Source organism: Xiphophorus couchianus, chromosome 6, assembly GCF_001444195.1.
Source record: "Xiphophorus couchianus chromosome 6, X_couchianus-1.0, whole genome shotgun sequence".
NCBI lineage: Eukaryota > Metazoa > Chordata > Actinopteri > Cyprinodontiformes > Poeciliidae > Xiphophorus > Xiphophorus couchianus.
The window spans coordinates 4214244-4239635 of record NC_040233.1 but is presented as its reverse complement, the minus strand read 5'-3'; the positions used below and the strand labels follow the sequence as shown (position 1 = coordinate 4239635).

Here is a 25392-nt window from a genome sequence, read left to right as displayed (position 1 = left end):
TAAAATCCCGATGTAACAGCTGAAGCTTGTTTCAGGTTAATTAGAATCACTGTAACTGAGTGCAGGTGTGAACCAAAAGACTGAAAATAAAAAGTGAATCAGAGGAAGAATCAAATTTAAGTCTAAGACTGTGAACATTTATCCAACCAAATTATTGTTACTTTTAATTTTTTTAATATCTATCTGTGTATGTATATATTTCCTATGATAAAATTTTCACCTAAATTATACTTAATATACATGACATTATATGTAGATTTTATTTTATATATATCTAGACTGGCATTTCAACTGAGAGCCATAGCAGAGATACATCTGAACAAACAGTTGTCTGAGGAATGCTCTTTGGATAAATAAAAATAAAAATTAATTATACAACACTGTGTGTGGTGAAAACAAAACGAGGCCGATCAGCACAAACACCTCGAACCATTTGTGGAGTGTTTTTTGGCGCAGTGGGAAGGATCTCGCTTATCTCGCTCATTTTCAGTTCTCGCTCGTCAAAACAAGAAGGTCGGGTCGAATCCGGCTGTTTGGAAACGTCCGTAGTTTTATCTGCACTAAAACGACAATTCATTTCCATGTGAAAAACAAATAGACAAATCCAAGGTCACAAATTCCTGCAGTCACAGCTGCGTTTCGTTGTGGGTGCGGCGTTCTTTTGGTGATGCTTTGGGAATCGCAGCCGATGCTGGTGGACCTAACAATTACAGCTCATTCCTGAGAGACGCTCTCCATTTTCCCCGAGGGTGAAAATCGATTTTCAAATTTAAAGCCTGGAGTTTTAAATTTGAAAGTGTAGTTGAAAATTACTTTCTTTTGTTGTTGAATTTATTTATTAAAAGGGTTAAGAAAAAATAAATCAAAAATCAAAAAATGTTTGCATCACGATCATACAGGGGAACATACTCGAAGATTAATCAGTGTCTATTTCATTACTTACGAGACACATTTCACGTAAACAGGAAGTAGGATTTGCTAGTTTGCAAATTCTACTTCCTGTTTACCACAGCCATGCTGCGTAACGCCATCAGATTTACACCTGGTCTAACTTGACTGATTTCTTCCAAATTATTAGATGGAAACGCGGCTAATTCACTTTTTTATTTTATTTTAAACATTTTAAAAGTTCGTCTAAAGTATGCGTGACGTTTGGACGGAAACGTAGCTGCTGTGAGGCCGTTTATGTGCAGCTCTCCTCTTCCTCCTCCTTTGCATCCTTGATTTTAGCAAGTGATTTTATTTTATTTTTTCAATCTGTAACGTATTTTTTCATGTCCTCCGGTTTCACGGCACTCAGCTCCTTATTTGAGCATGGGAAAGAACTGCAAGAACTCTTCAATTTGCCTATTTTCAGTAACCCAGACATCTGAGCGGCTGTGTTCTTGCTCTCTTATTCTTGCCGGGTTTCTCTGTCTCTACACGGTTTAGCTGCTTCCCTTCCCACAGACAGAGAGGAAGGACATGCAATGTCTCTCTCTCTCCACAGGTTGCCGTTGATTGAATTTGCCGCACAGCTCTCAGTCAAAAATCCCACACTCGCAGGCGCTTAAGGTAGCCCGGTGTTATGCCCAGAAATGCATGCCTGCCGAGAATTGCATCCCCTGTCGCGGGAGCGCGCATCGCTCTAAACTCTCGTATATTGATGAGAAAACGGACTGAAATATGACCGAAGAGGACATTTTTGAAGATATTCGTAACATTATCACGTTTCTTAATCATGTAAGACATAAAACGGTGGGTTTTATTTCGCAGATTAATTGAAATAAATACGGTTTTTATAGCTTTATTGAAACATCTGAGTCGAACGTTTTTCAGTCAGCGTCTGATGAAAATGGTCTCCGCAGATGGCTTGAAATTCCCCGATTTTTCTTTTGACACAATGGCTTAAAGCATTACAAAACAGAAGCCCGTTGTGTAGAATATTTTATATCACCCTTTACTGTCTAGTCTATTAATGTAGGGGGGATGATTTTAATTTCTGAGCCTGCCAATATTTGTATCCCCTGTCTATTGTCCTGTTGATATGAAACTTTACAGAAGTAGCTCAGAGAACAAGTGTCATTACGTAGAAAAGGTAAAATCCCTCTTAACTCTGTATTTCTCCATTTTAGCAGGGGATGCATTTTACGGCAAAGCCTATTATTAGCCTGCCAAAATATGCATGCCCCCTCTATTTTCCTCAAACATTATAATATTGATATGAAACTTATACCAGCAGTTCATAGAACAAGTGTGATTATGTAGAAAAAGTTATTCCACTCATAACTCTGTATTTCTCCATTTTAGCAGGGGATGCATTTTTTGGCAGAGCCTATTATTAGCCTGCCACAATATGCATGCTCCCTCTATTTTCCTCAAATATTATCCTATTGATATGAAACTTATACCAGCAGTTCATAGAACAAGTGTGATTATGTAGAAAAAGTTATTCCACTCATAACTCTGTATTTCTCCATTTTAGCAGGGGATGCATTTTTTGGCAGAGCCTATTATTAGCCTGCCACAATATGCATGCTCCCTCTATTTTCCTCAAATATTATCCTATTGATATGAAACTTATACCAGCAGTTCATAGAACAAGTGTGATTATGTAGAAAAGTTATTCCACTCTTAACTCTGTATTTCTCCATTTTAGCAGGGGATGCATTTTTTGGCAGAGCCTATTATTAGCCTGCCACAATATGCATGCCCCCTCTATTTTCCTCAAATATTATCCTATTGCTATGAAATTCATACCAGCAGTTCATACAACTACTCTGATTATGTAGAAAAAGTTATTTCACTCTAAACTCTTTATTTATCCAAGTTAGCAGGGGATGCATTTTTTGGCAATATGGATGTCGAGCCTGCCAAAAATATGCATGCCCTACCTATTTTCCTCAAATTTTATCCTATTGCTATGAAATTCATACCAGAAGTTCATACAATTACTCTGATTATGTAGAAAAAGTTATTTCACTCTAAACTCTTTATTTATCCAAGTTAGCAGGGGATGCATTTTTTGGCAATATGGATGTCGAGCCTGCCAAAATATGCATGCCCTACCTATTTTCCTCAAATTTTATCCTATTGCTATGAAATTCATACCAGTAGTTCATACAACTACTCTGATTATGTAGAAAAAGTTATTTCACTCTAAACTCTTTATTTATCCAAGTTAGCAGGGGATGCATTTTTTGGCAAAGCCTATTATTAGCCTGCCAAAATATGCATGCCCCCTCTATTTTTCTCAAATATTGTCCTACTGATATGAAACTTATACCAGCAGTTCATAGAACAAGTGTGATTTTGTAGAAAAAGTTATTCCACTCATAACTCTGTATTTCTCCATTTTAGCAGGGGATGCATTTTTTGGCAAAGCCTATTATTAGCCTGCCAAAATATGCATGCCCCCTCTATTTTTCTCAAATATTGTCCTACTGATATGAAACTTATACCAGCAATTCATAGAACAAGTGTGATTATGTAGAAAAAGTTATTCCACTCATAACTCTGTATTTCTCCATTTTAGCAGGGGATGCATTTTTTAGCAAAGCCTATCATTAGCCTGCCAAAATATGCATGCCCCCTCTATTTTCCTCAAATATTGTCCTACTGATATAAAACTTATACCAGCAGTTCATAGAACAAGTGTGATTATGTAGAAAAAGTTATTCCACTCATAACTCTGTATTTCTCCATTTTAGCAGGGGATGCATTTTTTGGCAAAGCCTATTATTAGCCTGCCAAAATATGCATGCCCCCTCTATTTTCCTCAAATATTGTCCTATTGATATAAAACTTATACCAGCAGTTCATAGAACACGTGTGATTATGTAGAAAAAGTTATTCCACTCTTAACTCTTTATTTCTCTATTTTAGCAGGGGATGCATTTTACGGCAAGGCCTATCATTAGCCTGCCAACATATGCATGCCCCCTCTATTTTCCTCAAATATTATCCTATTGATATGAAACTAATATCACTAGTTAAGGGAACAAATGTGATTATGTAGAAAAAGTTATTCCACTCATAACTCTGTATTTCTCTATTTTAGCAGGGGATGCATTTTACGGCAAGGCCTATCATTAGCCTGCCAAAATATGCATGCCCTATCTATTTTCCTCAAATATTATCCTACTGATATGAAACTTATACCAGCAATTCATAGAACAAGTGTGATTTTGTAGAAAAAGTTATTCCACTCTTAACTCTTTATTTCTCCATTTAACCAGGGGATGCATTTTACGGCAAGGCCTATCATTAGCCTGCCAAAATATGCATGCCCCCTCTATTTTCCTCAAATGTCATCCTATTGATATGACATTCATACCAGTAGCTAAGAGGATAAGTGTAATTATGTAGAAAAGGTAAAATCCCTCTTGACTCTTTATTTTTTCAAGCTAGGAGGGGGATGCATTTTTTGGCAATATCGAATTTGAGCCTGCCGATATTTGCATGCCATACCTATTTTCCCCAAATATCATCCTATTGATATAAAACTCATACCAGCAGTTAAGGGAACAAATGTGATTATGTAGAAAATGTTATTTCTTTATTATCGCTATTGCAAGGATACTGAAGGAAATAAATCTGACAATGCATCTTTGCTAAATGTAAAGCATGCACAAACCATTTTTATTTTGGTTTAACATAAAAATTAAATCACTTTTTTTCATTAATTTCAACAAAAGAATATTCAAAACAATAGGTTTCCTTAACTCACTTGGAGAGTCCCAAAAAGATGTGAAGAGGTGCTTGGAAGTAACAAGGTGAGAAAAACAAGAACAATTATTGTTTATTATAATAAAAAATGTCATAATTGGATAACTAGAATGTTAATTTAACATTTTATCCTCTCAACAAGGACATTTATGAGAAGCAAAGGGATGAAAGTGTCAATGTGGAAATGTGAAACAGTATAACATGCCATCCAGCAAGATGTGGTTTCATGTGGTGTGTTTGCGCTTAAAGTAAGTGCTGTTTAAATATATATATATATATATATATATATATATATATATATATACCAGTGTATATATATACTGCTCAAAAATAAAGGGAACACTTAAACAACACAATATAACTCCAAGTAAATCAAACTTCTGTGAAATCAAACTGTCCACTTAGGAAGCAACACTGATTGACAATCAATTTCACCTGCTGTTGTGCAAATGGAACTTTGTACAGAACAAAGTATTCAATGAGAATATTTCTTTCATTCAGATCTAGGATGTGTTATTTGAGTGTTCCCTTTATTTCTTTGAGCAGTGTATATATATACATGGATGCACATGGTCCTCCAGAATGGTTCGGTAGTCCTTGGCAGTGACGCGCCCATCTAGCAACAGTATGGGGCCACGGGAATGCCATGATATGGCAGCCCAAACCATCACTGATCCACCCCCATGCTTCACTCTGGGCATGCAACAGTCTGGGTGGTACGCTTCTTTGGGGCTTCTCCACACTGTAACTCTCCCGGATGTGGGGAAAACAGTAAAGGTGGACTCATCAGAGAACAATACATGTTTCATATTGTCCACAGCCCAAGATTTGCGCTTCTTGCACCATTGAAACCGACGTTTGGCATTGGCACGAGTGACCAAAGGTTTGGCTATAGCAGCCCGGCCGTGTATATTGACCCTGTGGTGCTCCCGACGGACAGTTTTGGTGGAAACAGGAGAGTTGAGGTGCACATTTAATTCTGCCGTGATTTGGGCAGCCGTGGTTTTATGTTTTTATATACAGTATATATATATATATATATATATATATATATATACAGTCCAGACCAAAGGTTTGGACACAACTGTGTGTCCAAACTTTTGGTCTGTACTGTATATACTTGACTATGATTACTTATATTTCTTATGTAATGTAGAACATTGTCTGTTTACAAATCAATTTATATAACCTTTATGTGTACTGTTCTGTCTCTTTCCACATACATGTATATCTATCTATGTCTGAAGATAGATAGAATTATATATCAATATATTGGTATACATGCTTGTTTATGTTTTTGATGTTGTGAAAAAAAGATTAATATGAAAGTGGTTTTCTAATAATCACATTGCCATTAATCTAATGCTATTTTGTAGGAGTAGAACTTTTAAGATGATGAACAGCTTTGGCTTAACAACTTAAACTGTGCATTTCTGCCTGAAATATAATGTAGTTTATGAATTATATTGCTTTATTACATGGTTGATTTATTTTAATGACATTGGAAAGAGTCTGAAATAAGTATAGCAAAAATGTTAAATTATTCATAAATGTCATGACCTCTATATGACAATCTAATACTTTGACAAATATTTTGTATTTGTAATGAGTCCGCTGTTACTCTTCTTTCTTTTTTGAAAAAAATATATTTGCCTTTACAGTTTGCAGAGTGCATACTGGAAAACAAGGACCTGAACTTTCCATCAACAGCAGAAGCTGTTAATACCATGAGACTCAACATGTCTTCCACACTTCTCTCAGAATCAGGTATCTTTTGACATATTTTTTATTCAGTTCCTATGTGGGTGGGATACTATGTTGTGTGTAAAATCATGCACGCACAAAAAAATTGTGTTAGGTCAGCTATTTTATCTAATTAGAAATATTAAAATATTGAACTTTGCAGATGTGTGAAGTACAATCATGTTAGTGTTTATGTCAAATTCAATTAGTGAAGAACATTTCAATACACCTGGCCTTGATCTCTAATAAATAAATTACACATAACACAGCCCAATAACTGTTGAGGCAAAAAACATAATCAACAAACTTAAAATTGTTCTAGGATACAATTACACTTTTCTTGAGTAGCTTTAATGTAACTTAATAAGCAAAAAGGACTTGCAGTTTGTGAAAGTACAAAACTGGAATGAGATGTATTATGTGAACCATTATATTCATTACTGTGTTTTCATAAAATTAACATTTACAAAATGACAAATTTCACAAGATGTATACACATATATATGTAGACATATTAAAATTTTCTGAATGCCATTTTTATACTTTCAGTGGCTTAAGTTTGAGAAAATTATAAAAAGGTAAACACTAAGTGATGCTTTCTTTTACCATAAATCCCAGAAATACCTTGAATACATGTGTGTTTCAATTCATGAATAAACAGACACCATGTGAGCCTGCCTAATATGCCAATATGATGTACAGTTTCTATTACTTGTATTTGTTTATGAGACCAGACATTATCAAAAAGGGATGATTAGACGACTGAGATCTACAGGATTATTGTTCCACTTTCAAAAGAACACTAACAAATGGAATTATTTAAAAGAAAAAAAAAAAACGCAAAAAAAATACCATTAAGATTATTTTATAACATTGATTTAAAGATGCGGTTTGTTTTTCTGTAGAGTCAGTGGAGACTCTGCAGACACTGTGGCAGTGAGGACACAGAAGATCACATGTGGGTAAGACAACAATGTAATGCAGTGAAAAATCAATTCAAGCAAACCATATACCATCCTTAAAATAGTTGCAAAGTATGTAGATATACAAAAATAAATCATAATAAAATAAATAAACACCCAAGGCAGGTAAGTGGGAAGTAGCTTAAGTTTTTTTTTTTTTTAAGTACAGTCGTAAAACATTAAACACAGTTGCTTGTGGTCCTAGAATTTTTTTTACCTCCATACATGTCAGGAACATGCTGTCATCTCCTCAAATAAAGTTCTACCAATCATATATTGATAATTAAGAAGAAGCTTTATGTTGGCAAAACCCAATATCACCTTCAGTAAACAGATAAGGAACTAAAAAAAAATTCTTTATGTTGTTATTTGACCATTTTGTATTATTTATTTACAGATCACATGTGACAGATGCAACTGGTGGTACCACCAAGGCTGCATTAAGGTCCCACAAACCGACACAGACTACTGCTGTGCAATATGTTTATAGATTTTATGTTTGTACCAATCTAATTCGTTAATGACTGCAGTTCTGTGGATTTTCAGTTTAAACATGTGACATAATTTTTGTTGACTTAATTGGTTTTCCAAAAATTTTTGTTATGAATATTCTTTTGTTGAAATTAATGAAAAAAAGTGATTTAATTTTTATGTTAAACCAAAATAAAAATGGTTTGTGTATGCTTTACATTTAGCAAAGATGCATTGTCAGATTTATTTCCTTCAGTATCCTTGCAATAGCGATAATAAAGAAATAACTTTTTCTACATAATCACACTTGTTCTATGAACTGCTGGTATAAGTTTCATATCAATAGGATAATATTTGAGGAAAATAGAGGGGGCATGCATATTGTGGCAGGCTAATAATAGGCTCTGCCAAAAAATGCATCCCCTGCTAAAATGGAGAAATACAGAGTTATGAGTGGAATAACTTTTTCTACATAATCACACTTGTTCTATGAATTGCTGGTATAAGTTTCATATCAGTAGGACAATATTTGAGAAAAATAGAGGGGGCATGCATATTTTGGCATGCTAATAATAGGCTTTGCCAAAAAATGCATCCCCTGCTAAAATGGAGAAATACAGAGTTATGAGTGGAATAACTTTTTCTACAAAATCACACTTGTTCTATGAACTGCTGGTATAAGTTTCATATCAGTAGGACAATATTTGAGAAAAATAGAGGGGGCATGCATATTTTGGCATGCTAATAATAGGCTTTGCCAAAAAATGCATCCCCTGCTAACTTGGATAAATAAAGAGTTTAGAGTGAAATAACTTTTTCTACATAATCAGAGTAGTTGTATGAACTACTGGTATGAATTTCATAGCAATAGGATAAAATTTGAGGAAAATAGGTAGGGCATGCATATTTTGGCAGGCTCGACATCCATATTGCCAAAAAATGCATCCCCTGCTAACTTGGATAAATAAAGAGTTTAGAGTGAAATAACTTTTTCTACATAATCAGAGTAGTTGTATGAACTGCTGGTATGAATTTCATAGCAATAGGATAATATTTGAGGAAAATAGAGGGGGCATGCATATTGTGGCAGGCTAATAATAGGCTCTGCCAAAAAATGCATCCCCTGCTAAAATGGAGAAATACAGAGTTATGAGTGGAATAACTTTTTCTACATAATCACACTTGTTCTATGAACTGCTGGTATAAGTTTCATATCAATATTATAATGTTTGAGGAAAATAGAGGGGGCATGCATATTTTGGCAGGCTAATAATAGGCTTTGCCGTAAAATGCATCCCCTGCTAAAATGGAGAAATACAGAGTTAAGAGGGATTTTACCTTTTCTACGTAATGACACTTGTTCTCTGAGCTACTTCTGTAAAGTTTCATATCAACAGGACAATAGACAGGGGATACAAATATTGGCAGGCTCAGAAATTAAAATCATCCCCCCTACATTAATAGACTAGACAGTAAAGGGTGATATAAAATATTCTACACAACGGGCTTCTGTTTTGTAATGCTTTAAGCCATTGTGTCAAAAGAAAAATCGGGGAATTTCAAGCCATCTGCGGAGACCATTTTCATCAGACGCTGACTGAAAAACGTTCGACTCAGATGTTTCAATAAAGCTATAAAAACCGTATTTATTTCAATTAATCTGCGAAATAAAACCCACCGTTTTATGTCTTACATGATTAAGAAACGTGATAATGTTACGAATATCTTCAAAAATGTCCTCTTCGGTCATATTTCAGTCCGTTTTCTCATCAATATACGAGAGTTTAGAGCGATGCGCGCTCCCGCGACAGGGGATGCAATTCTCGGCAGGCATGCATTTCTGGGCATAACACCGGCCTGTTTTCAGAGAGCGAAAGCCTGAGTCTGCTGCTAAACTTCTCATGAGGCTGTGAAGGCCGTCTGCTGGCTCCCTTCTGTGTAAAAAAAACAACAACCTCGTTTTATAAAACGCGTCGTCGCTCGTTTAGATTGAGCTTCGATTGGCGAGTGCCGACGTCGTTCCGTTTATCGGGCGGATCTCATAACGTAACATGAAATGACTTCGGCGTTCGTTTTAGCTGGAGAAGGGAGCAGATTTCACAAAGAAGGCTCCCAAAAATATTCCCAATTGACACGGATTTTTACGTCTCAGCGTGCGACGGAGGCAAAAAAAAAAAACACATCTCCATACATCTCATTACATTTCCCTTTGATGTTCAATAAGTTATGATTTGAACACTCTAGACTTGGCCTAAAAAAATAAAAATAAAAAATGGAAGGAAGCAGGACTTGATGGAAGACACCATCAGCCCGCGGACTTAAATCCAAGAGATTCCAGAAATACATGATGCGCATACTTTCACGTTTCCACTTTGCTGCCACAGTTTGGGCTTCTATATATACATATACAGTACAGACCAAAAGTTTGGACACACCTTTGAATTCAATGAGTTTCCTTTATTTTCATGACTATTGACATTGTAGATTCACACTGAAGGCATCAAAACTATGAATAACATGTGGAAATATGCACTAAACAAAAAAGTGTAAAACAACTGAAAATAGCCCTTTTATTCTAGTTTCTTCAAAGTAGCAACCTTTAGCTGTGATCACTGCTTTGCACACACTCTGCATTTTCTTGATGAGCTTCAAGAGGTCGTCACCTGAAATGGTTTTCACTTCATAGGTCAACCTGCTCTGTCAGGTTGATAAGTGGGATTTATTGCCTTATAAATAGTCATGAAAATAAAGAAAACCCATTGAATTAGAAAGGTGTGTCCAAACTTTTGGTCTGTACTGTATATAAAAAAGATATTAGACAGAAATACATAGTTACTGTTTCTGACTGTAAACGTTTGAGTTATGGCTCCTTACATAAAATGCCAGCCTGGTGATATATTTTGTAAGGAGAGCCAGACCCAGGCTTAAACACAACGAGCCGTGGGTTATGGCCTCCAGACCAGCAGGGGGCTCCCAAGAACGCTCAACTTCTCACACAAAATAAAGAGGCAACACTTTATTTTGACGGGGTGTGCATAAGACTGACATGACACTGTCATAAACATGACATGACATCTGTCATGAACATGAAGGAGTCTTTATGAATGTTTATTTCTGTTGTCATGAAGTGTCATTCGGTAAATAATGACACACTTAATGCAAAGTTGCCCTAAAAGTTGCTTTAAAAGTCCATTAAAAGTGCCAACTTTGCATTAGTGTCATTATTTACAAAATAATGCAAAGTTGGCACTTGTAATCTCAGTAACCTGAGAAAACCCCACCGATGCTAGCGACGATGGGGTTGCTAGCATCGCGTTGTGAAACCTGGCTCTGTTAACATTAGTTCTGTCAGAAGCTAACATTCAGCACACTGTTGTGAGAAACTTGTAGAACGATACCCAAAGTATTTTTGCTGAAGGGAGTTTTAAGAAACTTATAAAAAAAACTGCTCTCTCATTGTTACGACGCCGTATTACTGCCATCTTAGTCAGACATAAACAGGAGCAAAAAAACTCAGAAATTGTCTAGAAAAGGAAAACAAGGAAATTTCCTTTTTTTTAGCGAATTTTCAACTCCTCAAACTCAGAAAACGTAACTATTTTTTTGTAGAACATTTCTTTGAGTAATCTCAAAAACTATGCAAACTCGTGTAAAAATATATTTTTTAAAGGCGGCAGAAATGTGCTCCTTTTAGTTTTCCTATCTACGACGGCCTTAATACACTGTCGTACATGATTCAAACATTAAAAAATCCCAATAATCTTTCAGACTTAAAACACAAAAGGTTTTGCCTGATTTAATATCAAACAAAAATAAAAAAATAAAAATTGAGTGCATACTTCTTCTTCTTCTTAAACCTCGTCTGTAAATATCTGCCTCAGTTGTTATGCAGCAGAAAAAAAAAACTGATCAATTCCATAATAATGGTCCATAAAACTGTGATAAATAGCAACTCTTAAGTACTGTTACATTATCCGGTGTTTTTTCTCTTTGTGATTTCTCCATTGTGTGTGTGTGTGTGTGTGTGTGTGTGTGTGTTTTTTTTAACAATCCAATCTGGCCTCCCTTTGAGGTTAAAACTGATAGGTTGTTTTTTTTTTCTTCATTTATCGAGTAAACCTGTGTTTTCAGTTTAGCAGGGATCTGATTAAATTCTCAGCGTCTGCTGTGCTTGCGGTCGCTCTGCTGCTGCAGGATCTGTTGCTGTCGGTGGGAATGTTCGGACCAAATTTCTTCCAAGCTGTGGAGCCATATTTCACGGGGGAAAAAAATACATAAAATAAAATAAATCCCCACTCTTAGTTAGGGGGAGAAATATGGCTCAGGCATGAAGAGTTTGACAGTAATGAGGATACAGCTGTGCATATAAATGCAATATTTGATTTGTTACCTTAACCAGCCTCCTCTCTCACCCCCAACCCTCTCCAAGTGATATGCTTTATTGTGTGCATGTAAATGTGGTCATTATCTTGAAAGTTAGTTTGCATATTTGACATGTTTTGTATTGCTGTTTTACTACTTCAAAACTGCCTGGGTGTAATTAAAAAAAATACAAAAATACAAAATCAACAGAGGAGTATCGGATGCTTTTAGATCATCAGTAAATTTCCCGCCTTCTTCTTTTGTTTTTGTTGAGCGTCGTAAGGGAAAAACATCCGGCGCGAACGGGGATCGCACGTGGGTCCGTCCCGCACGAAACATCCAAGGTCTGGGCGCGTGAATTTCATCGCCATCTGCTGCGGCGTTTCACGGCGATGTAAAATGTGGCAGCGGCCCCTCATCCATATAAACATGTCCTCATCAGGTATTCCTCCGGTGCAGGATTAGGTGTCAACGTCTCAGACCTGGAGGTAAATTCCTCCCTTCCCCCCCATATAATGTTAATTTAGTTACTTGAGCGCCGTTGCGATCCGCCACGGAACAGACAGCCAAAAAAAAAAAAGAAAAAAAAAAGAAAAGCCCTCAAACTTCAAAAATGTCCTGATGCAACCCTCCCTTATAAATTCTTCTTTTGACCCACTTTCTGCCCCCCTCCCACTGTTGTGACGCCTGCTGAATAAACGACATTGGCCATCAGTCACACGCTAAAATTAAACCAGGCCACTGCCCACGTTAAACCCCGGCACTCATCAATCGCATCAAGTTGCCATTTTCATGCAACAGAAACGGGAAATTTAAATTCAGTGCGCGTGGCGGATGGCGGACAGCGGCGGGCGCGTGTGTTGGGATAATTATTTTCCATTTGGAGGACACATTTTCGTGGTCGAGTGGGGTGAAGGGTAGTTTTCGTTTCTTCGTGAAACCTGTAATCTGGCGCGTGCGCTCCGCTGAGTGGATCAGGGTTGCAGAAGCTTTGATGGATAGACAGAGACGTAAAAACAAGGTCTCTTTGTCATGTTTTTTTTTTTTTTTTATTTGGCCCTGTCGCTTCACAGAGCTACAGCATTAGAACATGTTGACATGGTGTCAGGTGAAGCCACTCAGGGGTGATAAATGACACCGTGGAGTTGAAAGGCGAAGCTGCCTTTTGTCTTTGTGCCAATTTTAACACGCTGACGTTGATATCTGTCAGTTTTTCTCAGGCAGCGAAACCCTGCGCATCTCTTCTCGTTTACAACACGGAGTTGAGCCACGCTGTCGGAGCGCGTCACGGCGACAAAAACACCCGGATTAAGTTTCATTTGCACATTTCGAGCTCCTCGCCAAGAAGTCGCATCGTTTTTTGAACTTTCCACATGTGCCGTGTCACCACCACAAACTTTCAGGTATTTTACTCGGGATCTTATGTGACTCAAAGTAGTGCGTGACTGTGAAACTAAATGTTTTATTTTTTAAAAATAAATTTATGAAAAATGCAGTTTTCAGTTGTACTATTGGGTTAATTTCGATTAATTAATTAACACGGTTAGAAACCTTAATAAACTTAATCACTTTTTTTTTTCATGCAAAAGTTTTGATCTGGAACCTTCGCAGCCACGTGTTTCTGGTACACCAGGAAATCTGACGAGCAAGTGAAATCCGCAAACGTAGGTGTGGTTCCATTAACCGTACAATTGCGCAAACTGAAATTACAAAGATAATTTAGCTTTATTCAATTAAAAAAAAACAACAACAAAAACGTACGTTTTCGCAAAAGTCACGCGATCAACAGCCGGATGTTACCAACGGATATGACTGAGTAGTTGAAGTAGGAGGTGGATGATGGTTTGTTCTTGGTTTTTGCTGGCTCCTGTCAGAGCTCTCACAACTTTGCACGGTTCATAAAACGTCGTGTTGAATCTACAGCACTTCTGTAAAACCGCAGACTACAGTTTACCCAAAACGCAGCACACGTAGCGGCTCCCAAGCTCATGGATCCAACGCCTGAGTAAAACACTGAAGCCTCATCTGCTGGCGCCACGGCTTTTCAACGTCTCATGTTAATGTTTACATCCATCCCTGCCGTGATTTTTAATGACTTATAAACAATCTTATTCCCTTGTGATTTCAATGTAATTTCTTTTAAGTGTAAACACCACAATTATGAAATTGTGTTGTTTTTTTTTCGACATTAGCAGAACACTGACAAAGATCTGCTCACATTTATAATGGCAACGCAGCCAGTGACAAAAAACAAAAGCTCCTCCTCTTGGCCCAGTGCTTTAAAATACGATTGAACACTGGAAAAAGACTATTGTCATGTTCAAGTCGAGCTAAAGGAGTTGGCCTATCAGCAAAAAAAAAAAAAAAGTACGCTCAACACTAAAGGATATTTTAATATTAATCTGACGCCAAGAAAATTCACGGCTAACTCCGTTTGTGGCCGGAAAGAACTCGATATCGAGACGACGGCTCAGCATCCGTAACGTACAGCCAGAGGAATGGCATGGCTTTGATCAAAACCAATTTATGTGTCTAAATGGCCTAGCCAAAGTGCAAACTTATATCAAATTGAGAATATGTGGCAAGAGTAAAAAAAAAAAACTGACGCTAGCGAACGCTCTCCATTCAATCTGACTCAAAGCAGGTGGAGACGAACCTCAAAAGACTTGCAGCTGTTAATGCATCTTAGTGTGTCGTCGCTGCGGCTTAATGCAAATGCATTTCATCCCAATACAACACATTGGATAGGTTTTAACATGATGGAAAAAAAACATTTCAAATGGATATGAACATTCTTACAAGGGCTGTAAATGCATTTTGTAGTCACACAAGGAAGCACATCAGGACCAGTTACAGTGTTAGCGTTAAATATATTTTTAAAAAGAAGTTTTAGTGGTTTCTCTGACAATATGCGAAGGGAAATATGCTGTTAAATATTCATTCCAAGGCCCTTTAGTACAGCGGATTGCCTCAGTGCGAGCAGCCTCATAATGTTAGAACGCATTAGCTCCAAACTACACAGCTAGTTCTTTTAGCTTTGTCTGACAGCGAGTTTTGCTAACGCCACACTTTGTTGCCTTCGTAACGAGAGCTGCGTTTTTCGACGGAGGAAAGAACTCGGGCCGTTTCTTTAAATGACCGGAGGATAAAATGAAGAAAAATTGGATCAACTTCCCTCCCCGATCCGTCGGAGAGGCTGCGTGTTACACTGGGCGAACTAAAGAGCCAAGGGAAGAAACTCGTTAAGGCAAAATGCTCGGCTGCTACATGTGTGGCTCGTCACACTGACGTTGGTGGGACTGGTTTTATTAGCTCACAGTGGCTATGTGAGAGGGTCCCTGTTACTGGAGAAACACTGGTGATGCACTGAAACATGCCGGCTGGGACTACGGTGTAAACAGGCTACAGATATTGGTCAGCGGTTAGTTTATGGGTCTTAGACGTGAACAAGCTGTTTGAACAAACGACCAACTATGCGATATGTGGCCTGTTTTATTTTGGCTGTGAATCATGAAGTTTCACCAATGTGCTCATTATAAATAGAATTTTGTCGCAAAATATTTTGTGACAAAATTTTACAAAATTTTATAAGTTTAAATATATTAAACTTTTATATATTTATATAGGTTATTAGTTATTTTGGTATTCACGCAGAAAATTTAATTGAAGCTTTTTGAGTACCATTGCAAACTATTGTTGGTAAATTAATGCACCCCCCCCCCCCCCCCTCCCCGTTTCTATAGAGTTGATTCTGGATGCAATGTTTAGAGACGTTGTGGTAAAATTAGTTTTAGCTATTTATATATTTACGACGGAATATTAAGGCCACGCCAAGAAAAAATAAATAAAATTATAAGAATAAAGTTGAAATAATAGAAGAATAAAGTACTATTTACAAAAATAAAGTCATAACATTGCAACTTTATTCTCATAATTACGTCTTTATTCTCATAATATTATGACTTTATTCTTATAATTTCATTATGTTGTTATGGTAATTGTATTTATTTATTTTTCTTAGTATATCCCCAATACCTATTTGTATGTACAGCAAATTTTATTGTTCAGGTAACTACATTTACGTTTTGTTTACAGTTTGTTTATGATATTTAAACTCTTACAAAAAAGTACCTGGGCAGCGTCAGTGGTGTTCCAAGTTGCTCCGTTTAAAAAGGACAAAACTAAACTTGTGGTTTCAACAAAGGTGTGTCAAAACATGCACCCAAAGTGAAACCGGGTTCTTCTTTCAATTGGTGGTTCAGTTTCCATCCCCTACAAACTAGAAGCCAAGAGAAATTTAGCAGATGAATTGAAATTTGAAGCCAGCAGTGAAAACTGGGTATTTGCTTCTTTCGTGCTTACAGAGGAAAGTCTGAGACTCGAGTTGCGGCGCCGCTGAAACGGGCCTGAGTGAAAAAGAACAAAAATCGCGACTCAAATCCAGTCGCGAAAAAAAGAACAAAAACTTTAGTTTTGACTTAAACTTGACGGTCACAACTTGAGTCCTATAAATAATCTTTATTCCAAGCTGCAGCTCTGATGGGGGATAATCCACCTGCTCATATTGTACTGTGAAAGGTTGAGCTTGATTTATAAGTCAATGACATTTACAGAGCGTGGGCTGCTTATAGCAATTTTCTTCATGTTAGCACTAGCTTCATTATAACAGCAACACATTTGTCTCTCTGACTGAATGATATATCAGGCGACTTTGGGTAACTTCAGAACAAAATTCACTTGGCTTTCCTCCCGACACGCTCATAGCAACAGCGCTAGAACTAAGCTTTCAGATCCACGTGATGCAGGTCATCCTTACAGAAATCAAGGAGTTTTTGGTGGTGTAAGAACTTTAATTGTACAGGAGCTGGGTCTCCATGGCAGCGTCCTTAGAGCACCTCTGTCTAAGGAGGAGAAGACAAAAGTTTTCTTACCGCCGAGAAATAACTTGGCGTTGAGGTACTTCTGGAGAATTTGGAGGTGATGATAGATTCTTCCATGCTTGTTTGGAGAAATTCTTTAATTTCTATTCAGAGAAGGCCTCTTCTGTGAATCCCCCATCAGCTCCTTCAGACTAGCCAGCAGCAATTAGCAAACACCTGGTGGAACTGCGCATCAGCTGAGCTCATGATACGAGCTACTTCTCAGTGAAACGCTGGTAAAAACGTTGATAAAGGGTCAACAGAGGAGCCATGTTGTGATGACTTTCTGAAGGCGGAGCTTCAGACAGAGTAGCAGCTTCTTAAAGAGACAAGAGGCCCAATTTCAAGGCGTTCAATTTCAAGGTCAAATTTCTTTAAAGTAATATGCATTGCCATAACAGCTGAAGTCAACATGCATATTTATTTGTACTATAAAATGGAAAATACTTACATCTGCCCCTTTAAGATTTGGACTAAAAGCAAAGGAAAGAAAAGTAGACGATATGAACACATGGATCAACTGGTGTTAAAGTCATTAAACAGATCAAATCAAAAGCATTTTGATTTATTTATAAATTCAAAATTAAGAGCCGGTAATCTTTTTATATTTTCTTTGAACGTGAATGCATATTTATTTTTCTAACAGAGCAAATGCTACACTTTATAAATGTTCAAAAAGAGTTAACTTCTTTCCATGTTGAATTAAAGGTTTTGTTATATTATCTACAACATTAAAATTACTGTTACATTTGACAAGTTTAACAAACAATATTGGAACTCTACTCTCAACCGAGTGAGATGTAGCGTCAGAGCTGGACTAGATAAGTTTGTATCTGAAGAAAAAAAAAAGTGGATTTCAGTCAATCATGGTTTGAACTTTTACCTGAAAGAAGTAAGACTCGACTGGGATCTGATTTTATGTTCCGCAAATATCAACTCATTCACCTGCAGCGCCTCAGAACTTTTTAAAGTTATTCACAGCTTTTATTTTGTCTGTAACAATGGAGTTAACGAAGCGGCTAAATGTGCTAGTGCAGGTAATCAGATCCCATTTCTTCACTTTATTCTCCAAATCTTTGAACGCTGAAGGTAAAACTATGGCTGTATCATGTAAAAATAAATCCATATCTGCTGTGCAAAATACCTTTTGTTTACATTTGAGAATGCTGACCACATGCATTTCACATGAAGCACTTTGTGTCACATCAATAAGGTAGAAAACAAATGTTTTACTTTTACCTAACATATTTTAATTTGGAGCTCACAAATGTAAATCTGTCTCATGAATAGACATTAAGTTACACAATTTTGAATTTATCTCATATGTAATATCTTGTATCCATTATGAATGGATTTTTATGAAATGGCTTTATTTGCTCATACCATTTTCTCTGTTCCTGGTGCTTTTCTTTGGCCAATCACAGCGTCACGTAGAGGCCCTGCCATGGTTTTTATTTTATAAACCTTTGGCTAATTTTTTAAAACAATTAAAAAAAATGTTTACAAAAAACAGCAATAATGGATTTTGGCAAATATCTCCCGTATAAAAATACAGTTGAGTCCCACATGTTCTTGGTAGTGTTGGAATGTGTCAGGGGGGGAAAAACTGACATATTTTCTTTGCAGATGCACATAAAACCATTAAAAGCCGCTGAACAACATCTGTTCAACACCTGTTTAATTATGGAGCATCTATAAAGTAGGATGAATAGTTTGCAAGAGCAAAATCTCTCTTTTTTTTCTTTTTTACATTTTGTTTAAATCATACTTTAAAACATTATTGTGCCAAGAGCTTATCAATGCAGAAAAACGCAGCTGGTTTACATAAAGAAGAAGTATAAAAGGCACCGCAGGACAGTAAATCTACTTGATCCAAAGTGGGCCAATAGGTAATGAGCTCACACAGGCAACAAAACCAACTGAATCCCTCTGGTGGGACCAACCTGACGAAGGAGTTCAGAAGAATAAATGCAACAGAGACACAAAAGAACCAGTTCTACACATCATGACAATGATGTGTAGGAAAAAAAGGGTGTGAGTAATGTTAAGCGTAAATCTGGACATTTGACACTAATGGAACAAAACGTCGAAACTAGAACTGAACAATACAGACAAAATCAACTAAACAATATTTACAGCCAAGAGCTACAGAACACAAAAAGCCGCGGCTCACGACGGTTAGTGCCGTTGTTCAGGCCCGTTCCAGATCAGGCGACTTACAGATCCGTTGGAGGTGTTGTCTGTCAAAGCTGGGGATAAAGGCATAAGGCTGAACTCAAACGCCCTCACACTCTGAATCATCCCGAGTGTCTGGCCCCCTGCTGCTCACAAAACCCTGTACATATTTGGCATCCAAGGGGATTATTTGATAGCAAGATTTCAGACTTGAGTGCTGCAGCAAGATGGAAACACTTCCAATTCCTTTTGGTGCTTCTTCTCTCGACTTTTTTTGCTTCGGTTTGGTTAAGGTAAACGACTCAAGGCAGGGCAGCTGACCCTTATGATGCACTGATCAGTTAAATCTGTCAGCACTACTTATCTACCTGACTATGTTGTTTTTATTTCACTAAGGCCACATGGAAAATATCCACATACTTCTGAATGAAGTAACTTTGCTCAGGAATTTCACCTTGTCCACCGTTTTGACGCTCTTAATGCGTCTAGGGAATGACTCACTAGAGAACAGCAGGTCTGACATGCTATCACAAAACTGAGGCGCTACATTTGCACTACCAATGCAGGAAAACCTTTGCTGACTTGTCGAGACTTGGCTCCGGTTTATTTAGGCTCTAAGAGTGAAAGAAAACAAAACTTTCAACATGTAACAGGAAGGCTGAAAGGAGTACGGCAAAAAAAAGAAGCTATTTTAAGCTTTCAGCTTCTATGATGACACGTTTGTCATGACATTAATAAATGTGGACCAAAATACAGCAGACGAGAGACGTAGTTCTGAATGAATAAATAAGAACCCAACTTACAAATGTGAAAATCCAGAGAACACAAGAGAAATCCAAAACAAAGACAAGCAGGAGACACCAGAAAATTGCATGAAAAAGACAGGAAGAGGCTGAACGAACCAGCAAGGAGTGACTGACAATGTAGCGCTTAAATACTGGGAGGTTGAACAGTGGACCAAAGGAACCGGGCTGATTGCTGACAGGTTGCAGGTGTGAGTGAAGGGAGCAGGAGGTAGACTGAGGAGAGAGAGAGAGACATGGCTCAGAGGGGCAAGGGAGAGTACACAGGAAACTAGGAAATTAATCTAACATAAAACAATAATTTAACTAAAGGAAAGAGGAGAGACAAAGAGTAATTAGAAACAGGAAATAACCTAGACTGACTAAGGGAGAACTGAAGTGGAAATGGAAACGAGGCAGAACTAATATAAAAAAATTAAGGAACACAAAAAACCCTCAAACAACCCGAAATCGCAGAGTTACGCTAAGAACCTACATTCTTTAGACTTTACACCTGGAGGCTGCTTTTATTGTTACTCAAGCTGCTATCATTCTACATGCTAGAATTATTTATGTCATATTTTCCAATATAAATGTATGTTTTATGTTATAATTTAGTTTGACATACAAACCTGCTTTAAATCAATTTGTCAGAAAAGTAGTTGTCTTTCCATCTCATGGTTGAGGGTATGACTCAAGCCCCTCTGCCCCCTAACCAAAATTCACCTACCAGTCTCCATTTCAGCGTATGAATTTCTGAGTGGCTGGGTAGATGAGATCATGGTGTAAATCACTGAGTGGTCAAGAAAAGCACAGTACAAGTTCAGTCCATTCACCATATAGTTTAAAAATAACAGTAAAGCTGTTCTACAGCACCGGTTCTCTGACAGTGGTATGATGCTGTTTCTAATTTTGATAACTTAACGATCACTCGTTAAAGCAAAAGCTAGAAAAATATATTTTTAATGGTGTTCTTACATTATATTAAGGAGAAATTCGCCAGCCAAAAACCGGACGGTCATGAGACAGAAGGCATTTTCTCTACGTGCCTGATATTACGTCAACAGTTTTGACCAACTATAAATAATTTGACCAAACACGCATCAAACCTTGTTGTTTTACGTTAACATGATGAAAATTATAGGCTGTTGGCAACGAAGCCATTTTTCGCTTATTGTTTCCTGATGGTTTTCTCGAGATAACGAGATGATTGGCGTGTGTGTTAAACCTGATTTCATCTCTCAAATGCATCCTGTTGTGGCAGGGGCAAAGGCATGTATGCCATGCAACATTAACTCGAGATAATGAGTCAATCTCAAGAATACAAAGTTTGTTTTGAGATCAACTCATTATCTCAACAAAACCAAGAAATCTGTTTTCTCGACATAAGTTAATTTCCTAATTAACTTGTTATGAGATTAACTTGTCAAGAAAACCCTTGGAAGATTGACTTGTTATCTTTAGAAAACCACTGGGAAATGAACTCGTTGTATAGAAAACCACTGGGAAATGAACTCGTTGTATAGAAAACCACTGGGAAATGAACTCGTCATATGGAAAACCACTGGGAAATGAACTCGTCATATAGAAAACCACTGGGAAATGAACTCGTCATATGGAAAACCACTGGGAAATGAACTCGTCATATAGAAAACCACTGGGAAATGAACTCGTCATATGGAAAACCACTGGGAAATGAACTCGTTGTATAGAAAACCACTGGGAAATGAACTCGTCATATGGAAAACCACTGGGAAATGAACTCGTTGTATAGAAAACCACTGGGAAATGAACTCGTCATATGGAAAACCACTGGGAAATGAACTCGTTGTATAGAAAACCACTGGGAAATGAACTCGTCATATGGAAAACCACTGGGAAATGAACTCGTCGTATAGAAAACCACTGGGAAATGAACTCGTCATATGGAAAACCACTGGGAAATGAACTCGCTAAATAGAAAACCACTGGGAAAGATTTATTTTGGGAAAACAAAGGTTTTCTCGATTTTAACTTATCTCGAGAAAACTATTGGAAGATTAAGTCGTTATTTCTAGAAACGTGTCTGTAGAACATGCCCTCTTTCCAACATGTTCGGACGTGTGACTCACCTGTTGAGGTGAACATAATGTAACAGTTTTAAAAAGTGCCAGAATGCAAATATATTGTTATTGAAGAATCATTCACTGCTTTAATGTTATTTTTCCTTCCACTTTTTGATGGACATTTCATTCCACTGTTCAAGTGTTTGCTACTCTGATATTGGCCTGAATTCGAAAGCTGTTTTGGGGGCAAAACATGGGGATGATTGTGATGGACAAACTGGTCACGGCAGCTTTTCCTGTGGCCACTGAGAGGAAAGACAATTCTAAGATCTGTATGTCTGCACTGTGTTCTCTTAAAAAAAAGTCTTCTCTGTTGGGATTTACCAAAAAAAAAAAAAAAAAACTAATTCCTGGGACAGATGACTCGGTCACAGTCGGTTAAAGACAGATTGGTTTCATCCAGGCAAATATTTTTAATGAGAGACAAAACAAAATGTGCTTTATAAGTGGCTGGATATTGCCTGTCTGCTTACACACAGCACAGCTACTCTTGTAACATCTGTGTGCGTGCGTGCGTGTGTGTGCTTTAAGGTTTTTTTTTTTTTTTTCCAAACGCCGGTTCGTGTGTGTTCTCGATTCGAAACGGACACTGTGTTCAAGATTTCAATTTTAGGATTAGTTTGTTTGCAGATGACCAAGAAAATCATAGAGAACCAAACTGAAGCAGCGGGGTTATTTCCTAATTTGCATCTGCCAGCGCATATAACGCGGCATCCACGGGAGACGGAGCCGCCGACGTTTTGACAAGTGTGACATTTACAAATAAATCTCTGGGGGCTGTGAGAGAGAGAGAGAGAGACAGAGAGAGAAGCCCGTACATGTTTCCTTTCCTAAAGAAAAAAAAAGAAAAAGTGATGAAAGTGTAGAAGATGCGATTGATCTTCACCCGCTGCGTCTCTCTGCATTGCTGGCGACATCTGCTTTCCGTGTCACTTTCTATCTTGTCACTTTGTGTATTGTGTAATGCTCACCTTCAGGCTGACGGACCGATCTGTGTCCGTGTTAAAGTCTCAGCGTACGCTCTGCCTCAGCAGCTGAGGGCAAGGTCTTGATTGGTTGAGCTCCTTCCAGACCACGTTTCACCAGATGGCTCCCCCGTCCCTTCAGCTGGAGCACTCTCTTTTTTTTTTTTTTGTCCTATTACTTTGCCTGTCTGTCACAGACACTTAGATTAGTACTTTCACAAATCTACAGTGTTCAAAGCTTCAACAGTAAAGTAGAACTAGGAACACAATATATTCCTAGTTGTGGATTTTCTTCAGTCTGTGCAGGCCACAAATTATATACATACCGGCGCCGTCAATCGATTGAAAAGTTTAGCCAGACTAATTACACTCTAGTGCTGTGATTAATCACTATGTTCAGCTTTGTAAACTTGACATATTTTCAAAAACTTGCATATAAAAATGTCTGTTTTCCAGGTTTTCTTATTCAGGACGGTTTAAAAGAAGTCATTTTGTTTTCTGGGTTCTTAATTCCATTACTGACATTCAATTCATCATTTTGTTCATCCCTTGATTCACATTTCATTACATCAAACTCTTTGTATAATCATCAACAAATCAAAGTACAAGATTACTTTTGTCTCCCGGGTTTTATGATCCGTTTTCTGCGTTAACCTGGAAACGTCTCATCAATTTATGCCAGTTTTCACAACAATATATGTTAATGTCCTGATGCAATAATATTCGGATAAATGTCTTTTTAGCTTTTTGTTGCCTTAGGTGCTGACATAGTTCTGAATATTTGACCATACCTTTTTACTCAATTGGTAGACCTAATTTAGATCAGTTGGTTTTTTCCTGACGTGGGCCGAGATGAAAGCTGGAAGAGGGTCTGACTCCACCATGCTTGACAGTAGGCACAACGTTCTGAGACCCTGACTCCATCAGAACATGGAAAAACTCTGTCTAAGTTTTGACTATCTGAGGCTAGTTGTCGTCCTCAGGGGACAGACAATCGGGTGGAATGATCAGAAACAATCCAGGACACCGAAACAAACAATACTTAAGCTCGTCTAAAGCTAGACTGTGCTGGACTACCGGAGGGTGCACACCATGAAAAACGTCTTTGCTTCAAAATCTGTCCCACCCATCCAGCTTTAGATCCGCTTTATCCTGTCTTGGTCGCAGGGCTGGTGCACGACTGGTGATCGATGACACTTGGAACAGGTTGCCAGTTCATCGCAGGACAAAACAAGACAACTAAGCACTGAAACCCTCACATGTAACGTCAATTTAAAGTTGCCACTTACCCTAATGTTAGTCTGTGTGAATAGTGGGAAGAAGTTGGGTTACCCAGAGCGAACGGAAGAACTTGTTGGGGCGAGGCAGCAGCGCTGACGCCTTCAAGCCCGACTCAAATCTATAGCTACCCACTTTGAAAAGCTAAACGCTTTTGGGAGAAAAGCATACAAGACGGGACAAAGATTGAGCTTTTGGACCTCCAGACGTTTGCTTGGAGGAATCAAGTTGACTGTTGGCTGTGTGAACTGGCAAGCATAATGGTGGGAGCATCACTGATGGAACAATGCAGAAGGAAGACTACCTTTGAGGTTTAGATTCAGAGATACAGTAAGTATTTAACACTTGGACACAGCTGTGTATTGGCAACAAAATGGAGTTCGGAATGAATAAAGCAGAAAACGTTGCACCATTGTACTAGTCCTAACCTTCAAACAGTTATGACCCGTCTAAAAGACTCAGTGAACTGAATCATCTAGACTGATTTGGACAGTTCTGGTAAGATGAAGAGTCAAATGTCCAGCCCGTGTGGTGAGACCTTGCTAAACAGAAAACGTCTCTTCAACTTTGCTTACGGACATTTACTCAAATATTAATGGGGAAATTTTACTATGAAACATAATTTGAGTGTGTGTGGACTAGATGAGAATAACTTGGATTATACAATCATTCCATCCAGCAAAAAGAACAGTTCAAATGCCTTTTTAAGAGCAGTACTCTGGCACCACGCATGAACTTATTCTTGTAAATCCGCTCCACTCGGGGCTTTGTTTTTTTTTTTTTTTTAAATAAAGTACATTTTACACTAAGCATTAAAAGCAACGAACAAACCCAAAAATAGAAAGAAAGGCTTTCATCAGAGCACTAGAAGGACTTCTTTTCCAAAGGTAGAGACCTTTAAAGAACCTACTTGCTTGAAAGAG

At 37.7% G+C, this 25392-nt stretch overlaps 1 long non-coding RNA gene across 1 annotated transcript; it reads left to right on the top strand.

Annotated features, from left to right (window-relative positions):
• The first annotated feature begins 4908 nt into the window (after positions 1–4908).
• On the top strand, positions 4909–8013 carry LOC114146042 (uncharacterized). Its single transcript, XR_003595831.1, has 3 exons — positions 4909–4955; positions 6369–6474; positions 7356–8013. It is a non-coding gene; the product is annotated as an uncharacterized LOC114146042 (long non-coding RNA).
• Positions 8014–25392: the final 17379 nt, after the last annotated feature.